Source organism: Pogoniulus pusillus, chromosome 37, assembly GCF_015220805.1.
Source record: "Pogoniulus pusillus isolate bPogPus1 chromosome 37, bPogPus1.pri, whole genome shotgun sequence".
Classification (NCBI taxonomy): Eukaryota; Metazoa; Chordata; class Aves; order Piciformes; family Lybiidae; genus Pogoniulus; species Pogoniulus pusillus.
This window is the reverse complement of record NC_087300.1, coordinates 9,652,675-9,668,611: the sequence shown is the minus strand read 5'-3', so window position 1 is coordinate 9,668,611 and position 15,937 is coordinate 9,652,675. Positions and strand designations below refer to the sequence as shown.

Here is a 15,937-nt window from a genome sequence, read left to right as displayed (position 1 = left end):
TATGGAAAGCCTTAGAACACTTAAAAGGGAAAGAGGGAACCATATATACTGATTCTAAGTATGCCTTTGGAGTAGTACACACGTTTGGAAAAATCTGGGAAGAAAGAGGTTTTATAAACTCACAAGGAAAAGGATTGATTCATCAGGAATTAGTTAAGAGAGTTTTGGGAGCATTAAAAGGACCACAGAAAATAGCAATTGTACATATAAAAGGTCACCAAAGGGGAACTAATTATCAGATTAGAGGAAATAACATGGCTGATACAGAAGCAAAGAAAGCAGCTGGGAACATACACGTTATATTAACAATGGCTGTACAAAATAAGGACTATGGAAAGAGTTTTGATCTAAATGAAAAGGAAAAATTAAAACAAATGGGGGTTGTAGAAAAAGACGGCAAATTTGTACTGCCAGACGGGCGGGAAGTTTTACCCAAGGGACTAGCTGTAGATATACTTACAAAAGTACATGAGAAGACTCATTGGGGAGCCCAAGCTTTGGTGGACCATTTTGAGCAACAATATACATGTGTAGGAGTCCACAACTTGGCAAAAGGTGTGATACTTTCCTGTGAAACCTGTCTCAAAGTAAATCATAGCCGTAAACAACAGAAGCCCCTTGGTGGGAGACCCCCTGCCTACCGACCCTTCTCGAATATACAAATTGATTTTACTGAATTACCTAAAGTTGGAAGATATAAATATTTATTGGTAATAGTGGACCATTTGACAAATTATGTAGAAGCATTTCCAACTGCTAGAGCTACTGCAAATCAGGTAATTAAAATTTTACTTGAAAACATCATACCAAGATATGGGGTACCTCTAATTATTGACTCAGATAGGGGACCTCATTTTATTTCAAAAATTGTTCGAGAATTGGTCGAAGCATTAGGGATCAAATGGGACTACCATACTCCATGGCATCCACAAAGCTCAGGAAAAGTAGAAAGAATAAATGCAGAAATCAAAAGTACTTTGACTAAATTGATGGTAGAAACAAAGTTATCATGGGTAAAGTGTTTACCAGTGGCATTGTTGATTTTGAGAACAAGACCAAGGACGGATCTGGGGGTATCATCATTCGAAATGTTATATGGGATGCCTTATAGGATTGAGAATCCTCAAGATAATGTATTAATAAGAGATCAAGAATTACAAGAATATATATCAAAATTGGCTGAACATAGGGAAATGTTGTGGAAAAAGGGATTGATTGTCCAGAGACCACCATTGAATTTGAAAATACATAATATTACACCAGGTGAATGGGTGATGATTAGAACCTGGAAAGAAGAAACTTTGAAACCTAAATGGGAAGGACCTTATCTTGTGTTGCTCACTACAGAAACAGCGATCCGAACTGCTGAACGTGGATGGACGCATGCCAGCCGAATTAAGGGACCAGTGCCACCCCAGTGGAAGATAACCAGTGTTCCTGGAGATACTAGAATAATCTTGAAAAGATGAATCATGATTTTAGATATATTTGAATACACTTTTGACAAATTTCGTTCTTTGCCTTTAGGAGTACAGTTTATAATAGCATTTTCAATAGCTGTTTTAATTTCTTTGTTAATATTTTATTTGTGGAGAATTGCAAAGTGTGGATACGGTGTGTGTTCATGAACCAAGATAACAGTGAAAGGGATTGGGCATTATATGGCAGATGTGTTAGATTCACCAAGGACCCCACTACAGTTATATGTAATATAGATGTATTGATCTTTTGTGGAAAACCAGGGTGCATATGCTATCCATTTGTTTGTTTTAAATGCAAAAAGTGTCGAGAAAAAATGGTGGGCTCATTGTAGAGACGGATTTCCCCTAGGGGAGTATGTGATGTTAGTTATAAGGAAAAAGAGAAATCACATATCAAACTTTGCAATACCTAGAATCTAGAGATCCCACTTCATTGTGGGACCCGCTACATTGGGTTTACGAAACCTTTGGAGTGAACCCAAACTCCTATTGTTTTAGCCCACGAGAATCTATACCATTTGTGATTGAATTAGTTCAGGTCCAGTGCCGAACGGAAGCTCTAACCGCTGGATGTTCTGAGTATATGGTTAAGGTGAAGGCCTGACCAGCATATCTCAGAAGATTAAATAAAAAAGGGTAAGTTACTCCGGACGGATGACTCTTGCTGCCAAGAAGATGGAACACCTCGTGGCTTGCTGCAACCAAGTCGACGAGCGAGGCAGAGGAGGATCCAGGAAGGAGCATGGAATAAAAAGAAAGCATTGGCAGAACTTCCTAAGGACTGGTGAGCTAAATAATACAAAACTTCAAAAATGTTTGACCATTTTTTGCATTTACTCACTCATCTGGATGGCTCCAATAGTTGAAGCAGGGAATCCCCATGAACCCTGGAGGTGGATAATGTATCAGTTGGAACTTGGGAAAATAATTGCAACCTATCAGGGAGCGGGGACTCCGACGTTTAACATCACGTCATGTCAAATGATAATATCTTTGTGTGAAAAACTTGAATCAGTTAATCGACTGGCGAGAGCCAGGGGAAATGAATTATCTTTATATTTCTGTCCTGCTTCAAACCCTGGAAAAAGCTATTGTAATTATCCAGGGCAGTATTACTGTGGATATTGGGGTTGCGAAACCATAGCACTTGAGTGGGGAGTTCAACGAGATCCTGATCTCCGGCTGGAATGGCTTCCCAAAAATTGTAAACCACCTACTTATTCCCATGATGGAGATATTATGGGGAAAGCCTATCCAGCAAGTTGCACTAGTTTAAGATTAACTGTCAAAACCCCTCTGAAAAGAGAATGGGAAGTTGGGAAACTTTGGGGAGTTAGAGTAAGAGAGCCAGGAGAAGATAGAGGAGGATTCATAAAAATAATTAAACAACGGCTCTTACATGACCCAATAGCCATGGGCCCAAATACATACCTAAATCCAGGTTCCACCAGAGTAACATCTCCGGTAACAGACCCTCAAAATATTAATGGTACGAAGAACACCACCTATAGATCTAAACCTTCTAACACAACTCAAACACCATCAGTAACATCAGGAACATTATCTAAAGATATGATTCCCATACAGAGTGATCCATTATGGAATTTGATGAAAACTTCATATCAGGTACTTAATCAAAGTGAACCAAACTTAACTGAAAGTTGTTGGTTATGTTATAGTATGAGACCACCTTTTTACGAAGCAGTAGGAAGAGCGGAAGGGATACACTGGTCAAAAGGTACTAACCCAGCTGAATGCGACTGGGATGAGCAGAGGAACCAGACCCAGGGAATAACTTTGCAAATGATAAGAGGACAAGGGAAATGTGTAGGAGAAGTTCCTGATAGATACAAACTGTTATGTAATTACACTATTGGAAAAGACGCCTTGGAAAGCGCTAGGAATAGAGCATATAAGTGGATAATTCCAGCAGAAGGAGCCAAGTGGATATGTTCTGATACAGGAATCACTCCTTGTTTATCCCTCCAGATTTTTGAAGTATCTCAATTCTGCATACAGGTCTCTATAGTTCCTAGAATCATGTACCACACTCCTGAAGAGGTGTACCATTATTTTGAACGGGGATTACCCATAAGTCCAAGGGAACCCCTCACTGCTATAACTATAGCTGCTCTGTTAATAACAGGAGGTGTAGGAGCAGGAACTGGAATTGCTTCACTAGTGAAAAGTCAGGAAATAAAATCATTACAATTGGCAGTGGATGAGGATCTTAACCGATTAGAAGAAGACATAAAGAAGCTAGCTACCTCAGTAAAATCACTATCCGAAGTGGCATTGCAGAATCGACGAGGACTGGATTTAGTGCTATTAAAAGAAGGTGGCCTGTGTGTAGCCTTAAAGGAGGAATGTTGTTCTTATGTAGATCATACTGGAGTGGTGATAGATTCAATGAATGAGTTACAGAAACGATTAGAGCAACGTAAAAAGGAAAGGGGTGATGGAAAAGTATGGTATGAAAATTGGTTTAACACATCTCCATGGATCACAAACATCCTATCCACACTGGCAGGACCAATTATTGTTATAATAATGGTGTTGGTATTTGGGCCATGTATCCTGAACTATATTACAAGATTAGTTAAAAATCGCTTTGATACTGCTAAACTGTTTATCTTAGCTCTGAACAGAGACACAGGTTATAACGTTGTACCCACATCAGAAGAGTCTTACAATGAATCAGAAACAGGGGAGTAAATAGGTTTCTTTAATAAACAAATGAGAAAAAGAAAAAGGGGGGATTGTAATAGGTGATTGTAATTGTTTAATAAAGAAATATTTTAATAGAATTGTAATAGGTGATTGTAATTGTTAATAAGGAAACATTTTAATAGAATTGTAATAGGTGATTGTAATTGTTTAATAAGGAAACATTTTAATAGAATTGTAATAGGTGATTGTAATTGTTTAATAAGGAAACATATTAATAGAATTGTAATAGGTGATTGTAATTATCCAATAAATAAGTATTTTAATAGAATGTTAAGCATGCTTAGCTGCAAAAGGCAGCGTATATACAGCTGTTGCAAATCAGGAGATATGCCTAACCCAGAGGTCATGCTATAGATGGTAATGTGCAAAGAATAAGCTAGCTAATTGCTGAGTATTTCAAAGACTAAAACTTTAGGTACACCCTTAATTTTGAGAAAACATGCCACATGTGGGACTCGGGACATTAATCAGTCATATTCCAAGGACTAAGCTTTAGGTGCATCCTTAATTTTGAGATAAGAAGAGAACATGCCACATGTGGGACTCGGACATTAATCAGTCATGTTCCAAGGACTAAGCTTTAATTTTGAGAAGTGGGATTCGGGACATTAACCAGCCAAAGGAAGTCCATATATGGAGACGGGTGAACCAGAGGACACCTGAGGAGGACTGCTTACTTCATCCTCAACGACCACCAGAAGGGAAGGAAGACCCTAACCCAAAAGAAGGAACATGCGCAGAAAGGATGGATTTATGTAATTTGCAGGGCGGAACAACGCAGACAACATAGTATAAATATAGGCTAATTAAGAGACTTGGCACGGCAGTTGGCGGAGCGGTGACTCCCCTGTCGTCCAGCGCTGTAACTTTGCTCATATTCTACTTGCCTAATTGAATAAATTTGTAACCTGGACACTTTGATTTTGAGTCATTCTCAATTTATAACACTGAGACTTACAGAAGTTTTTGGTGGCTCAGTTTTAACTCAAGTCCCTGCTTAGGCGTGATGCAAGTGTGGTGGCACATAGAGGCAGAAAGGCAAATGGCAAATGAGCAGTTTGCAGGGTTTAAGCATTTTGGCGAGCGTCTGTGACCAACAGTAACAGGTAACACCAGCCCTGGAGCCAGTCCTGAGTTATTTCTCCAGTAAAGGCAGATGCACAGGCCTGGGATCCTGACCTGTGGTTGTCACAAACCAAAGCAGGCTGTAAAACAAGGACAAACATGGGGTCTGTGATAGACTGAGAGGCACCAAAGCTTTTGTCTGCTTTCTCGCTTCTTCCACCCGGGAAGAAGAAGCAGGAAAGGGGGCCAAGGTGGGTATTTGGGCAGGCGTTTAGGGCATGTGATGGAGATGTGTTCTAGGCATCATTTGGACCTTCCACCACACCCCAGAATGGGGAAGAGGCCCACAGAGGCAGGACTGCCCTTGCTGTAGGTAAGGAGACAGCACCAGTCAGCAGGGTGGGTCTCCCAGAGTGACATCTGCCTGTTGTGCTGGCCCTGAGGAATGAGAGCAGTGGCAACGGGCATGGGGATCTGCAGAAGGTGCTGGGTACAGATGTGGCACTGGAGGGTGCTGGGCTGTGCTGGGGTGTTAGGTCTGCACAAGTGAACCCCAGGCACCACATCCAGGTAGAAGCTGTCAACAAGAAAGACACTGCAGGCGGAGATACCAACTCTATGTGCTGCAAGAGGCACCCATGCTGTATCAGAGGTGCTGCATGGAGCTGACCACAGCCACTGCAGGGACCAGCACTACTTCTGCTCTCTGGACAAGGCTGGACAGGGAGCATTTGGGAAGTGCAGACAGGATGTGCTTTGGCAAGAAATCCTAGTGGGATGGGGTGGTGATGTGGCTGATCTGGGGACAGGAGGGTGCCCAAGCCAACATGGAGAACAGAGACTGAACCAAAGAGCAAATCCCACACTAAGGCCCTCAGATTCCAGGGAGCATTCCCTTCTCCTGGCAGTAGTGTCTGCTAGCCTGGTTCTGCTCTTCAAGATGTGAATATTATCCCATGGTAAGCAAGAGGCCCCGGGCATGGGCCCAGCAGGAGGCTTTCCTCCATAAGCACCCAGTCCTTGGCCAGAAGGGGAGAGGCACGGGGGGGGGGGGGGGGGGGGGGGGGCGCACAGCCCCTCCACTTCTGTCAAGGAAGGCCAATACAGGCCTAATACATGGCCTGGCTTGCCCAGGCACAACCTCCAGCTCAAGCCCTTCCCTCTGCTGGGGGGAGCAGAGCATTGGAGAGAAGAGAAAAGGCTTGGAGAGACACAGCCTGAGGGTCCCAGACTTGCCCTGTTTTGCAGTGGTAAACAAGGTGTGTACTCCAGTGTATGCATGGCCTGTGTCTCCTCAAATAAGAATAAGCCAGCTTCTGGTTCCACCTAGCATGGTCAGATTTGGCAAAGTGCCATTCTGATTGGTGAATCTCTGTGGCCAAAGGAGCCTTTAGCGCTCAGGCGAATTATAAACAGAGCTAAGATGTAAACAGGCTCCCGGCCCCGACCCATCCTGCTTTTGCCTCATTGTGTTCTGCCTCATGCTGCAGACCAGCTTAGCTTTGTTGCACAGGCTTTGCTCACCTGCAAACCTTGCCGTGCCTCAAGTTTGCCAGGAGAAGGCATTGAGTGCCTCTTGTCTTGGTGAGAATTAGCCAGCAGCAGGACATTGCCCCCCTGACACTGTCTGGCCTGGGAGGAGTCACGACTAGGTCAGATACTATGCTAAACTCCAGCATCCCAAGAGGAGAGCCCTGGGGAAACTCCAAAAGCCTCCAGTGGCTTTGACACCACCGACAGCAGCCCCTCCATGTGCCTCGGGTACTGTCTGGTACTGCAATGCAGCCCTGGAGTAGGTACTCTAAAAAGCCTCTTTGTAATTGAAGTTCTGATTCTGTAACTGTGAACAAGCTCCTGTGGCTTCTGCCATAGCAGAAAGGAGCTCCTCAGGTCCCCCTGGAGGGCGAGCAGCAGACTGGCCACAAGATTCTCCTTCCAACTCTTTAAATTGTTTGCATTTCTGCAAACTGCTCTAACTTGCCTGGTGTCTCTGTCTGTAAACACCCAACCCTGCCTTCCAACCTCATAAAGTTTTCTGGTGAGATTTAATATTAACAAACAATTTTCATAATTATTAATAATCTTCACCTGGACATCAAAATATCAATATTGATACTGACTGTCATAAATAACAGGCATAAACTTAGGTTTATGCAGAATAAGGCTTTTAATAGAGTCACAGGAATCAAGCAATGCACAGGCCTGGGTGCAGTGGGAGGCTCTGCTCTGCCCTAACGCACAGCCTTTGTCTCCAATCTTCTCTTTTTAGATCCTGTTCTGTTACAGACTCATTACTAATTCGAAGAAAAGATTGGATTGTCCTTAGCAGTCCCAAGAATGGGAGGTGTCTCTTCCACGCATGGCTCTCTTTATCCGGTGGTCCCTCTGGTGGTCTTCAGTGATGAAGTAAGGGGTCTTCCTCAAGTGTCCTTTGCATGAACTCCAAAGCAGTAGTGTCTTTTGTATGGCTCTTCCTCTGTTTGCTCATGCCAAAGGCTGTTTCTTCCACCTGTTTCACTCCTACCTCAGCCCTTCTCGTTCCTAATTATTTCTTGCTCTGTTAGCTTAAGCCAAGTGTATACTTTTGTGGTGGTGGTGCAAGGAGGAGTGCAGCTCCATTCAAAGTCCCCCCTCACCCCTGTCTGTGGCCTCTTGCCACAAATTGATCGGATCAAACATTTATTTCTCACATCGATATTGATTTTGGATAAACAATAACAACTTCCCATGTCTGGTCCGAGCAACTCCTTCAGTTTGGCACCTGGGTCCTGCTGGCTTTCAGAGACTTGGCAACTGTGTGGTAAAGGTGAAACAGGACTAACCTGGGGAAGCAAGATGTGGAAGTGCTGTTGGACCTCCTGTTCTTCCCTGCTGGGAAGCTATTGCCTCTCCTTCTCACAGGATTTATAAGCTGAAGTTAAACCACCAGCAGCACCATGTGGGAGCCACTCACTCAAGCTGCGGAGTGCCAGCAGTGCCATGTCATCATTAAAAAGTGTGGGGTTTTAATGCCACCTGCCTGGTCTGGGGGCAGCTCAATGTAGTCTGAGTTATTAACAATGATAAGATGGTGGCTTGGCACAGAAGGCTCTCTTCTGCTGTCTTTAGCTACTTCACAATCATTAATGAAATGCAGAGAGGAAGAACTGAATCCGTGGTCTGCTCTGCTTCTAAATAAGACCTGCACGCACAGTGAGGATCAATGCATCTCCTACTTGTTCTCTCATTAGACATTCTGGCCCTGATCACACAGCTTTTCCTGGAAGATGCTGAGGTCAGCTGCAGAGCTGTGAGCATAGAGATTTCATGCAAATGAATCCCAAAAAAGCCCATTCCCAGATATTTCTCTCTCTGAGTTTCCAGCATAATGAACTGTTCTGTTTTCTGTGCTGCTACTGCTTCCGCACTGCTGCTCTTCCCCACTGCTGCTGAGAAATCCCTGCCTCGTTTTGTACCTCCTGTGAGTTCCCTGGCACAACAGATACTTTGCATTGGCAGCCAAAAGGAGACCTGAAGCATCTAAATCTAGGAGAAACACCGAAAAAATATTCCCCACACTGACCATGTAGGAGAGTGGAGGCATCACGAGGTGAGGCTGCTGCTCAAACCTCGAGAGTCCTGCCATGGGGAAAGAACCAAAGGATGCAAAAATCAGTTTTGTCAGACTGGCTGTGCTCTGTCCTGGGGTTTGCTGCCCAGGGCAGAAATGTGAAGTGTCTATGCCTCAGCAGCCAGAATTCAGTTCAGTAGGCCTTGAGATGCTGTGTGGTGGTACAGCTGATGCAAAGCCTCATGGCTAGCACTGATGCTGCTCTGCACCTCCACAACTCACACAGGCTGAGCTGACCAGGGACAGCCCCTGCAATGGTACAGTCACTGTAGGGAATCAGGGGGAATTATCTCAGGCAGAAAGAAATGAGGTGCCAACTTGGATGCAGCCTCAGGGTGGAGAAAGGGTAGCATTGGAATGGGCTGCCCAGGGAGGTGGTGGAGGCACCGTCCCTGGGGGTCTTCAAGAAAAGACTGGATGAGGCACTTAGTGCCATGGTCTGGTTGATTGGATAGGGCTGGGTGATAGGTTGGACTGGATGATCTTGGAGGTCTCTTCCAACCTGGTTGATTCTATGATTCTATGACTCACAAGGCAGCCTGTAGCGTGGAGCAAACCCTCCTGCAGTGCTCTGACAACTCATCCCTGTCCCTGACAGAGACTCCATGAAGCCCAGTCCAGGCTCAAGAGGTCGCAGTGTCAGTGTGAATCCCTGTTTCCTACTCCCTTTTCCCTCCTCTCTCCTTTCCCTTTCCTTTCCCTTCGCCTTCTCTTTCCCCTTTCCCTCCCCTTCCTCTTTCCCTTCCTATCCTTGCTGTGAACCTTGGGGTTCATTCTGTCAAAGATGCCAACGCGGTCACTGCACCTTGGCAGCAGTGAATTTCTGCAGCCAGATGCCATGGGGCCAGGTGAGCTCAGGTGCCAGGCTGCCCCTCAGGTAGCTGCAGTGATCCACCCACCATGGATTTGCAGACTTCTGTTGGTCTCCCAAGGGCTCTTCAGCAGTGCCTGCTAGAGTTGAGTCCTGTCTGCCATGCGACCATCCCTTGGCATTTACCTCTCTGCAGGCAGCTGCCCTTACCTCCCTGTAGGTAAGTCAGATCTTTTCCCTGCCCCTGATGCTTTCTCTGCAGTTCTGTGTGGCACAGCCAGAACATCTGCCACAGTCATAGCTGCATCACCAGGGCTGGGCACAATGGTGGGTGAAGCCCCAGCTCCATGGCTCAGCCAGGAACCTAGCTGTGGCACCTACAGCCACCTCCTGCAATGGCTGGAGTCCAGGAGGGTGGCTGCTGCAGCAGTGTCAAGAAACTCCTGCTGCCTCCTGGGTGTCATAAATAACAGGCATAAACTGGCGTTCATGCAAGTTAAGGCTTTAATAGAGTTGCAGGAATCAAGCAATGTACAGGCCTGGGTACGAGGGGAGACTCTGATCTACCCCAAAGCACAGCCTTTGCCTTCAATTTTCTCTTTTTATACCCTATTCTATCACAGTGTCACAGTATCACAGTATCACCAAGGTTGGAAGAGACCTCACAGATCATCAAGTCCAACCCTTTACCATAGAGCTCAAGGCCAGACCATGGCACCAAGTGCCACATCCAGTCCTGCCTTGAACAGCCCCAGGGACGGCGACTCCACCACCTCCCCGGGCAGCCCATTCCAGTGTCCAATGACTCTCTCAGGGAAGAACTTTCTCCTCACCTCCAGCCTAAATCTCCCCTGGCACAGCCTGAGGCTGTGTCCTCTCGTTCTGGTGCTGGCCACCTGAGAGAAGAGAGCAACCTCCTCCTGGCCACAACCACCTCTCAGGTAGTTGCAGACAGCAATAAGGTCTGCCCTGAGCCTCCTCTTCTCCAGGCTAACCAATCCCAGCTCCCTCAGCCTCTCCTCGTAGGGCTGTGCTCAAGGCCTCTCACCAGCCTCGTTGCCCTTCTCTGGACACACTCAAGCATCTCAATGTCCCTCCTAAACTGGGGGGCCAGAACTGAACACAGCACTCAAGGTGTGGTCTAAGCAGTGCAGAGTACAGGGGCAGAATGACCTCCCTGCTCCTGCTGGCCACACCATTCCTGATGCAGGCCAGGATGCCACTGGCCCTCTTGGCCACCTGGGCACACTGCTGGCTCATGTTCAGGTGGGTATCAATCAGCACCCCCAGATCTCTCTCTGTCTGGCTGCTCTCCAGCCACTCCGACCCCAGCCTGTATCTCTGCATGGGGTTGCTGTGGCCAAAGTGCAGCACCCTGCACTTGGAGCTATTGAACTCCATCCCCTTGGACTCTGCCCATCTGTCCAGGCAGTCAAGGTCCTGCTGCAGAGCCCTTCTGCCCTCCAACCCAGCCACATCTGCCCCCAGCTTAGTGTCATCTGCATACTTGCTGATGACTGACTCCATGCCCTCACCCAGATCATCTATGAAGATGTTAAAGAGGATGGGGCCCAGCACTGATCCCTGAGGGACACCACTAGTGACAGCTGCCAGCTGGATATGGCACCATTCACCACCACTCTCTGGGTCCATCCCTCCAGCCAGTTCCTAACCCAGCACAGAGTGTTGCCATCCAAGCCATGGGCTGACAGCTTAGCCAGCAGTTTGCTGTGGGGGACAGTGTCAAAGGCCTTGCTGAAGTCCAGACAGACCACATCCACAGGCCTCCCCACATCCACCAAGCAGTCACCTGATCATAGAAGGAGATCAGGTTGGAGAGGCAGGATCTGTCCTTCCTAAACCCATGCTGGCTGGACCTGAGCCCTTTGCCATCCCTCAGGTGCGCTCTTATCACCCCCAAGCTAACCTGCTCCATCAGTTTCCCTGGCACTGAGGTCAGGCTGACAGGTCTGTAGTTCCCAGGTTCCTCCATCCGACCCTTCTTGTGGATGGGGACCACGTTGGTAGTTTCCAGTCTCCTGGGAGCTCTCTGGTGAGCCAGGACTGCTGGAAAATGATGGAGAGTGGCTTGGCCAGCTCAGCTGCCAGCTCTCTCAGCACCCTGGGATGGATCCCATCTGGTCCCATGGACTTATGGGTGTCCAGGTGGCTCAGCAGGTCCTGAACTAATTCCTCAGGAATTTCCAGGGGAACACACTGCTCCCTGACCCCATCCCCCAGTTCAAGAGGCCACTTGCCCTGAACTCCTCCCTCCTTGCTGTTGAAAACTGAAGCAAAGACGGCATTCAGGACCTCAGCCTTTTCTTTGTCATCAGTTATGGTGTTCCCCTCCCGGTCCAGTAAGGAGTGAAGCTCTTCTTGCCCTTCTTTTTAGCATTGATACATTTGTAAAAGTGCTTTTTATTATCCTTCACAGAGGTGGCAGCCTAAGTTCTAGCTGGGCCTTAGCCTCTCTAATTTTTCTCCTGCATAATCTGGCTACAGCCTTAAACACATCAGGAGAAGCCTTCCCCTCCTTCCAGAGGTGATACACCCTCTTTTTTTCCCCCAGTTCCTTCAGGAGCTGTTTGCTCATCCAGGCTGGTCGCCTCCCCCTGCGGCTCATCTTTCGGCACATGGGAACTGCCAGCTCCTGTGCCTTCAAGAGCTCCTGTTTAAAGTAGGTCCAACCATCCTGGACCCCTTTGTTCCCAAGGACTGCTGCCCAGGGGACTTTGCAAATAAGTTTCTTAAGCAAATGGAAGTTTGCCCTCCGAAAGTCCAAGGTGTAGGTTTTGTTGCAGTGCCTCCCTACCTCCCTGCATATTGAAAACTCCACTATCTCGTGATCACTACACCCCAGGCAGCCTCCCACTGCCACATCTCCTACCAGCCCTTCTCTGTTGGACAGCAGCAGGTCAAGCTGAGCTTGACCCCTAGTAGGCTCACTTAACAGCTGGGACATGAAGCTGTCCTCCATGCACTCTAGAAATCTCCTGGACTGCCTCCTCTCTGCTGAATTAAGTTCCCAGCAGATATCTGGCAGGTTAAAGTCACCCACAAGGACAAGATCTGATCTTGAGACAGCCTCCAACTGTTTGTAAAATATCTCATCTGTTTCCTCATCCTGGTTGGGTGGTCTGTAACAGACTCCAACCAGGATGTCAGATTTGTTAGTCCTCCCTCTGATTTTAACCCACAAGGTCTCAACCCCTTCATCCCTCACCTCAAGCTCAGTGGCATGGAGTGACTCCCTAATACACAGGGCCATCCCTCCTCCTCTTCTCCCTTACCTGTCTCTTCTGAAGAGGCTGTATCCCCCCAGTATAGCACTCCAGTCATGCCTGTCATCCCACCAAGTGTCTGAAATGGCAACTATCTCATAGTCACCCTGGTGGACCAGGACTTGCAGCTCCTCCTGCTTGTTACCCAAGCTGCGTGCATTGGTGTAGATGCACTTCAGCTGGGCTCTGGGTTCCCCAATTGTCCCTAGTTTCCTTCCCACTCTCTCCTTCTCAGAGAGAGTAATTGCCTCACCCACCCCCTTCAGACCTAGTTTAAAGCCTGCCTAATGAGCCCTGCCAACTCCAGTGCCAGGACTCTCCTGCCCCTCCTAGACAACTGCACCCCATCAGGATCGAGCAGGTCCGGCTCAGTAAAAGTTCCCCCATGGTCAAAGACCCCAAAATGCCACTGCTGGCACCATCCCTTGAGCCAGCTGTTGATGTCATAGGTTCTGCTGTTCCTCTCTGTGAACTCCCTTGCCACAGAGGGAACTGAGCAGAACACCACCTGTGCTCCTGCCCCATCTATCAATTTCCCCAGGGCCTTGAACTCCTTTTTAATTGCCCTGGTGCCCTTCTTCTCGATCTCATCCCTGCCAGCCTGAATTACCAGCAAGGGGTAATAATCAGAGGGCTGGATTAGGTTAGGGAGTCTCCTGGTGATGTCCCTAACCCGGGCACCAGGAAGGGAGCAGACCTCCCTGTGAGATGGGTTGGGACGACAGATGGGTCCCTCTGTCCCCCTCAAGACAGAGTCCCCAACGGCTATGACCCTTCTCTTTTTCTTGTTTTTTGTGGAGCCGGTAACCAGAGTTGGTGGGGACTGCTCCACCCTAGGCATCATCCTGGTTGGATGCTCCTCAGTGCTCTCATCCTCTGTGCCCTCTGCATGCAGGGCCTCATACTTGTTGTGCAAGGGCAGAGGAAGAGGAGGAGAGGGCCGGGGTGGACTTCCCTTACTAACCCTGACAGGGATCTGTACCCATCCCTCACTGTTTCCAGGGGCAGCTTCCTTAGCAGGGGCGATCTGCAGGGCCTGCTCCCACAGATCCAGCTCCCTTTCGTTCTCCCTTATGGACCTGAGCCTGGATACTTCATCCTTCAGCTCAGCCACCTCATCTTTCAATTCTGCCACCAAAGTGAGAAGGAAGTTCACCTGCTCACACCTGGTGCAATTGTTCTCCCCTTCCCCTTCTGCAGCAAGTGAGAGGCTCCAGTACTCCCTGCAGCCAGTAGCCTGGACTCCTGTGTGTTCCTGGGTCGAGTCAGTCTGCGTGCACAGGCTTTTCCTGCCCTTCATAGCGCGAGTGACAGGCATAGTGCACAGTGATACTGACAGGCAGAGACAGAGCAGAGGCTCTGCAGGCACAATGGCAGCGTGCGGCACCGGTGGGGATTTAAACCTCCCGCGGCGGACGCCACGAGCCCCCGTCACAGCCTCGCTCTCGCCTGAACTCCAAAGTCCTGGTTCTTCTATTTGCTCATACAGAAAAGGTGTTACCAGGAGGAATGCATTTCCATTTAAACATGCAAAAGACTATCTCTTCCACATGCCTCCCTCCTTCCTCAATCTAATTACTCTTATCTTAAGCTTATTGCGATGGTGGTGCAAGCAGGAATGCAGTTTCGTTCAAACCCCCCTTCCTCCTTGTCTGTGACCCCTTGCCACGAATTGATCAGATCAAACATATGATTCTATGTATTTCTCACATGGGCATGAAGAACGTGCCAAGGTATTTTCTGTGACAAGGTCAGCACTGGCAAGAGCAAAGCAAACCCTACCTGCACGGCCTTAGCTAGACCTAGCAAAGGAACGAGGCTTGTCCCTCTGCCCCAGTGAAGATGCTGCCACCCTCACTACCAAGCCACATCAGACATCCCCACCTCAGCAAGTGGCCCCAGGCTCTGGCTCAAGCAGCCCCACACCACACCCAGGGCTGCTGGGGCTCTTCCCCACTTTGCAGCATTTATTGCTTTTTTTGGTATTTGCTTCATTTTTATTTTTCACAGAAGAGTTTCTTTTCTGGTTTCTCCCACACACACCCCAGCTCCACTGCTACAGAGGAGGCCTGGGAGGGTGAAAGGGCAGGCAGCAGTGGTGCATCAATCAACGGTCGTTGAGATCATTGCATCTGAAAGTTGCATGGCAACCCCCAGCCAAAGCTTCCTGCTCTCCCCCACTGCCACCCTGGCTGCTGACAGGAATGCAGGGATCAAGGAGTGTGTCCTGCAACTATGATCTCAGCACATCAGCAACGTGGTTGGTCTGAGCTGAGACACTGCTTGGCCTGTGCAGCCAATTTCTGCCAAGCAATAAGCAAAGCAATTCTCACCCCTCAGCCTTTCTGTCGTGGAGGGGTATTCTGCCACCTACACCAAGTGTGGCAGAGGACAGAAATTAATTGATGTGAGAGGGTATTTTATAAAAATATATATTTATTAACTTCAGTATTTTCAACTCTCGCCACAATCAGCATAGGTGGCAGAATACCTCTCTGTGACAATATTGGCGCAGCAAGCAGGGTACACAATGATGAAGACATTTCATAACTTGGTCTATAATATCACAGGCTATGGGCTAGAATGGGCAGCTTAAATTTGCTGCCAACCCAAAAACTCACTTGAAAACCTAGCAAAGAACGCTCAAGAAAAACATGCTTTAATCCCGGCTACCTGTCTAGTGCAGACACAGAGCTAAAAAAATGCAAATGAAAAAATCCTGAGCTTAGAGAGAATGAAAATTTGAAATTACAAAATCAGAGGCTTTTTGACTTTATCTCTTTATGCCTTATAAGAGAGGCAAAAACAAGTCCTGTGTTCCTGCCATTTCTCCAAGCAGGCACAGGGAAGGGCGAGGTACTTAATCGCCCATCAGCTAGCACAGTAGCTAAGACAAAAGACATGGCTCTCCCTTCAGGGCAGGAGCTATCAGTGTTCCATTCAGCCGAGGTAAACC

The 15,937-nt window shown here is 47.7% G+C and overlaps 1 protein-coding gene across 1 annotated transcript in view; it reads right to left on the bottom strand.

Moving 5' to 3' along the window:
- Positions 1-15,937, bottom strand: part of HTR1D (5-hydroxytryptamine receptor 1D) — a 121,974-nt gene that overhangs the window by 105,702 nt on the left and 335 nt on the right. The window lies entirely within an intron of this gene.